Below are 6,570 nucleotides of genomic sequence, written 5' to 3'. Positions count from 1 at the left end.
GTTGCCTGGGCACTGCAATGCAATGTCATCACCATTTCTTAGGTTGCTAAGATGTTGTTGGGAATTCTCAGTCTGCATTTCATATAAATGTACTCATTGTAATATGTATCGTAAAATATGTTCCGAAGGCAAGAAAAGATTGGCGCTTTCTTGATTCGTGACCCTTCTCATTTCGATGTTATCTCATATTGCAGGCGAAACGTTGCCAGTGTATATAAGAAAGTAGAGGACAAGACTGCACTGTCTTACAGTAAGTATTGGTGAATGGTAAGTAGCCTTAGGACACCTAGGTTTTAAAATAATCCAATTATACTCACGAACTCGTGAATTTAGAAGCTAAGGCAGGCCGTGTAATTAGATATTATAAATTGTTAAAAGATAAAATTTCGGCAAAAGCACTTGAGACAGCTGGCGAATAAATGATCCGAGTGTGCCGCATTTTTGCGGCTTTGCGTGGTTTCGTTCCAAATACGCAATAGTGTAGGCATGTTTTTTCGTTATTCAGAGCTGCTAGCCTTAGGACACCTAGGTTTTAAAATAATCCAATTATACTCACGAACTCGTGAATTTAGAAGCTAAGGCAGGCCGTGTAATTAGATATTATAAATTGTTAAAAGATAAAATTTCGGCAAAAGCACTTGAGACAGCTGGCGAATAAATGATCCGAGTGTGCCGCATTTTTGCGGCTTTGCGTGGTTTCGTTCCAAATACGCAATAGTGTACGCATGTTTTTTCGTTATTCAGAGCTGCTCCGATTTAAGGATTAAAGCGGTGAAGCTTAACGTATCTGCTTTAAATTGACGCACACCTTTGCACATAGTTATTTGTAGCTGAAAACATCGCAAACTGATAGTGAGAGGTTCTTTTTGGCAAGTAGATTTTATGAAGTCGCTGTTTCGAGGGATGCTGGATTTTTCTCCACGAGATGCTTCTAATTATTTTCACTAAATGATTTTACTACTTGTGAAAGATGGCCTTTGTCAGGTAATCAAAGACGGTACTGTGTGCGACCAGTGGTTTCCTTAATAATGGGAACACTCGAACCTTCGCATCAACTGAATTTATTTTTAAAGCGATATTTGATATTTTTCAGCTACATGTAAGAAGGTACTCGGTGTGACAGGTTATTTTGGTGCCATGGACACCGGGACACGACGGGGCCGAATTTCACGCTAATTGGGAATATAAGAGGAACATCAGATATAGCGTTGCTTTGTCAACGCTCTTTTGACGTCTTTTCAAAAGAAGCGGTCGAATATGGGTTTTATTTTCTTCCACGTCACCTTTATTTCATTTATAACCTTTGGCTGGACCAGCGATGATTTAAAAAAAATTGCGGCGCCTGGCGTACTAAATTATTGCTAAATTTTTTTACTGCAGAAGAATGCAAATTTTGCCCACACTTACTGCGGCGCTAACTAGCAGTGTGTCCCTCAAATGGTGTATCTATTGGATGTTACATCTTACATATGAAGCCAACATTTAATAATGGTTCTAGAGAACGGTCAATCTTGTTCAAAATCCTAGTGCAGGTAGTAAGTCTTCCCTTTGGGAATAATTTTCTTGGCCTTTCGAAACCAACTCGCGTTTAGTGTTGGCGACGGTGCAGCAAATGTACCTGAACGATAGAAATAAAGAACCTTAGTTTCAAGTCAAGCATTCTTTTTTCAAGCACAGCAATTGTACACATGCATTTTCTGCCTTGAACTTTATTTTCTCTGCAATCTTGATATTTTTACATTGTAGTCATTGTTATAATCCTGGGCTGATTTACAGAGAAAATAGTTGGCGTTCATTTCTTGATTGCTCAGGATGTAGGCTCCGGCTCTGCATCGGCCAATCGCGCTTGCATCTCCCGTCCTTGCCCGTATGTAGCCATACCAAATGCAGTCACGCCTGGAGCGGTGATCAGCATGGCTGCTGCGGAAACCCAAAAAAGCAATCTCTTGCTCGGTATTCTTTGTTGGGATGTTTCTTATATAATATATTATCATATTCTGGCACTTCTTCAGGAAAGACAATTCTAATACCAGAAAGTGCAATCTACAAGGATTAGAGCCAAAAAAGTTTCACAAAAGTTCCCGAATATTATGCGCACTTTGCCGAAAGAGGTTACTGAAGATTGTCGATTTTCTACCTCACTCAGTGCTTGAGATTCATTGCGCTGTCCTGTAAGATGACATTTTAGAAAAGCATTGACACCCAACTTTGCTACTGAGCCGACGTATATTAATTACGATTACTGGCACGACTTTCCGTGCTAAGGCTGTTAAATGTTTTGAGGTGCCTCTGAAGTCTTAAACAGAACTAACGAACAAAGAAAAGGGGTACGTGATCACAAAAACACGAAATATTCTAATCAAGCACGAAAAGAACATTGTCTTTTTTGGACCGCAGTTTTGAGCTCACTAGCTGTTTCGTGAGTGCATCGAGTAGTAATACAGTAATAACGAAGAAAAAGAAAAACAATCATAGCATTCCTTTTATGCCCTGAGGCAATAAACTTCGCAAAAAAGACTGTTTGCGCTAATTCGAGTTCACCACAGAACTGCAAAATCAAGCTAAAGAAGATATCTAAAAACTTTTGTTGATGCGGTGAACATTCAACAGGACTTATAGAATATATATATGCGTGATTATGAGACTGCCGGGCTTCGACAACTTATGCGGGTCAGCATACTGCAAATCGTGACACTGTGCTGTTTCGTTTTTGTGGAGGGTAAAGGGGCAGAGGGTCTTTCATTTATGAATTGGATTCAAAGTGCTCTACTGCGGACAGTCAGAATTAGGTCGCCGCGCACGGCTTGAAAATAATCAAATTATGTGCACATATTACTCATACAGCAACCATCAAATCAACTACACCAACCCATGGTGTGCTGCGTGAAAAAAAAAAAAAAAAAAACACTGAATAATAAGTTTAGAATCGCCGTGTGTTGTCCCCATATTCCAGGCGGACCCTAAATCTGCCGCCATTTTGAGGCCTACCAAACATTTTATGCAGTAGTGTGTTTCCCTTAACTATAAGGCAAAAAAGCTCCTCTGGAAATCTCCCTTAAACGAACTCCAGCGGTTCTACAATACAATTGTTTACTGAATCTTATCGAAGGTCCGCGAGTGCAGAAGTGAGGAATTTGTAGAAAATGGCTAGTTAAAAAGTGTTATTTCAAAAAAGACCAATTTTGATAATGACTGCGAATGGCCTATTCGATAGGCGAGGAGGGCTGCTGTTTCGAGAGCTATTCTCACAACATTCGTTCCGTCCCTTTCTTCCCATGTCAGCCTGCGTCGCCATTGGGTCATCTCCTGTTGATGTAACAAGGTATTGTTTCGAAGCGAGGCTGCGCGTGGGAAACGGAAGGGAAAACCGCCAGCGACTTGGGCAGCAGTACGTGCGTGCGTTTTTCACTGCGGGTTCTCCGGTTATGGACGAGTGGCCACCGCGGTTTATGGGCGCGCGCACCTAGTATGCTTGCTCAAAACCAGGCCCAAAAGGAGTCCGGCGCATGGCTCTGCAGCGTTGAGGCTTACGACTCGGGAGAGCCTCGTTTGGCACGTTTCCCCATCCCCGCGGGGCAGGGCCGGTGGCGACGAGTATTCAGCGAAGAACAAGCTAACTGTGTCGTCGATATGTGCCCCGCGCATTCTTCATCCTCCCTTTTCTCGTGTCGTGCCCGCTTTGGCAATTTAGTTAGCCGTACTGTCTTTGAGCGCACTTATCTCTGCCGCGAGCTCGTGTGTACCTTTGCATGATATGCGCGTCGCTGCGGCCCCGCTCTTGAGTGCTACGGGGGAGCTATGGCTTGTAACGAGGTCTGGATGACCAGTGCAGTGTTTGCAGTGCCGCTTCTCTGTATAATAAACACTGGTGCTCATAACCTATGCCTTCATACCTTTGGAGCGAAAACGCAGCCGCTTAGTGAATGCTGGCTACAAGCTCGGGATTGCTCCTGGACCAAATTTAGATGTTAAACTCAAACGCGTAAGCTCCATAGTAGGTTCTATAGGTTCCATATGTTGGCTACGCACAGCCTTTAATCCTGGTTATAAGTACCGCATGTTATTGAGCAACAAAGGCTGATCCGATATTTAGCGAGATTTGTTTTCATAGGGTATACATAGTCCGGTACCCTTCCACATTTCGCCGCTTTCATTGGATTGATTTTGCACTGCTAGCGTGGCGGCAAGTACGAATGGATGTCAATGCACGTTAAAGACCCCCAGGTAGTCTAAATTTCCGGAGCCCTCCACTACGGCGTCTCTCATAGCCTGAGTTGCATTGGGACGTTAAACCACACAAACCAACCATGTACGAATGCTTGCCAATGAAATATAGCAAGAATCAACCATTCAAATAAACACACCCATAAGAAAGGCCACCAGCATGATGAATCCTCGAAGGCTCGTCATCTCTATCTAAATCTGTAAAAAAACAAAAGAGGAAAGGCAATGTACTATTTCGCCGCTTGTAACTCAACTTTCCTCCTTAATATGTCCGCACAGCTCACTGGGTGCTATTTGCCATCAGTTTCTCGAAATTATTACCAGACTTTCTTTTCTTGCAAGCGTTGAAGTGTGGGTTAGTTGGTTGCACACTGAAATAAACAGCGCGAAGGACGACAACAAAGATTAGAAAGAAAAAACACAGCGCGGACTGACAACTCATTTTCTGTCCGCTGAACAAAGCGCCTGCAAAGCGAATATGTTCACACAATATGTTAACTTTCTAATCCTATTTTACCAGTCTAAAGAGTTCTAAAAAGGCACGATGCAGGAGAAATTCTCGAGCGACTGGAAAACGGGATTAGAAGAATTTCAGTTGATCATAATTTAGGACCTGTCGCGAAATGCTTTAGAACATGTTTTTTTAGAATTGAAAATAATATTAACTCTATTTCCACGTGCGTATATCAGTGAAATATAGGATGCTTTAACCATGGACCCCGAAAACACTTGCGAAGTATTTCGGAGCAATCGGCACAGTTCCTTGCGATGTACCGGCTGTTGTCATTTCTTCAGAAATTTAAAATTGTTCAGAATTAATAACTTTTCTCAGTTCGCCAAAAAGCCCTGGATAATTCTTTTGTTGCAGTTTTATTGTGCCATTTCAGTTCACAGAAAAAAACTTTCCTGCATAAAGACTTCCAGAGCACAGACAGTCAGCTGTTTTAAGAAACGTTTTTTAGTTTGGAGGAAGCAGTCAACAGTAGAGAAAAGAGTATAGGAAAGTAATATAGACGGACACAACTCACCTAGATGCCAAGAATCGGCGAATGTCACTGAGGGAATGCGAAGCGTTCGTATGAATTGGCTGCATCTACAGTTCCACTTTTATATTCAACAGGCGGGTACAGATATTGTAAAAACAAATGTAAGTAAAGAGAATATCTCCATGAGAGACACTCAATGTCTAGTTGAGCTCAGCTGTATTAACTCTACGCGATGGATCACATGGAGAGGGTAGAAGTGAGCAGCTGTCTGTCATTAATTTTTGTCTACTGTAGCTTTAACATTTCAGCCTGGCAATCTACTTTTTCGAAACCTTTTTTTTTTTTCATAGGAGGAAAGACATGAAGTCGACCAATATTTCAAATAATTTTACAGGTATTGGGAGATTTAAAAATATATTTTGTTTCGTGTGTTATCGGGTTTCGTGGCGGTATTACCTGTAATATTTAGGGACAGTACTTTTGACATCTTAAAACTCCCCTTCATTAATAGCCGTTTTATATCCGCTGATTAAAAATTTGAAGTCCTATTTTGTAGAAAATTGCAAACCCATCTGCCTATGATGCCAAATATGAACCACAAAAAAGCGCACTAAATGGATCGGAGAAGTGTGTGAGAGCTTTATCTAAAGGTAGGAGTCTGCTTAGGCCAAACTGAGGTACACTTTATCTGGGCAGCCTAGAACACATACAACACTCTCTCGTGGTAGATAAAAGTTTCTTTTTCTGCTTTAATGCATAACCTATGCAACCTGTAGCTGAGGTCTCTACGTTAGAAAAACAGAGTTCATGTCTAAGACAAAATATTAGGTGTCGAATGAGAAGTAATTGATGCCTACTCTTTCTACAGACAGGTAGAGAACTCAATCCTTGTGGCACCGTTGTCGCTATCGGGGAAAGAGGTCGAATATTTAGGATGCCAGGTTCAAAGCTTCAGATGGATTTTAGTCACACGTGGCGTACTCTTATTTCTTCCGTATCCCGAATATATTACATTTTCTCTCTGTGCTCTTTTTATGAGGATGTGCTGGAAAGGAACATTGTTTTTCGCGAAATAAGGTTTATGTTCGGAAACGGTGCGTGCGTCTATGTGCTTAGGCATATATTACGCGCACACCCACCCACACACACACACAGAGAAACCGTACTGATTTTTTGGCGCCCCACAATTCCTTTAAGGGATTAGAAAAGATTACCGTGCGTAGCGTCGTGTGCCAAGCCAGCCAGTGATTTGTAAAAACGTGGAAGTTACAGATATGGGTGAGGGCTTCCAGTTGTTCCATAATGTTGACATTTCTACCAGCTTTGTCTCTAGCTCAAGCACCATGAGCTATGCATACAC

General features: G+C 41.9%; 1 long non-coding RNA gene across 1 annotated transcript; it reads right to left on the bottom strand.

Moving 5' to 3' along the window:
- Nucleotides 1-1,693: 1,693 nt before the first annotated feature.
- Nucleotides 1,694-5,353, bottom strand: LOC146176886 (uncharacterized). Its single transcript, XR_014701229.1, has 3 exons — nucleotides 5,253-5,353; nucleotides 4,365-4,422; nucleotides 1,694-1,920 (listed from the first exon to the last, which is right to left on the bottom strand). It is a non-coding gene; the product is annotated as an uncharacterized LOC146176886 (long non-coding RNA).
- Between the last annotated feature and the right edge of the window lie 1,217 nt (nucleotides 5,354-6,570).

Source organism: Amblyomma maculatum, chromosome 10 (assembly GCF_055883805.1).
Source record: "Amblyomma maculatum isolate TAMU_Amacu chromosome 10, ASM5588380v1, whole genome shotgun sequence".
NCBI lineage: Eukaryota > Metazoa > Arthropoda > Arachnida > Ixodida > Ixodidae > Amblyomma > Amblyomma maculatum.
Note: the sequence above shows the minus strand (reverse complement) of the source record. Positions and strands in the feature narration are given on the sequence as shown.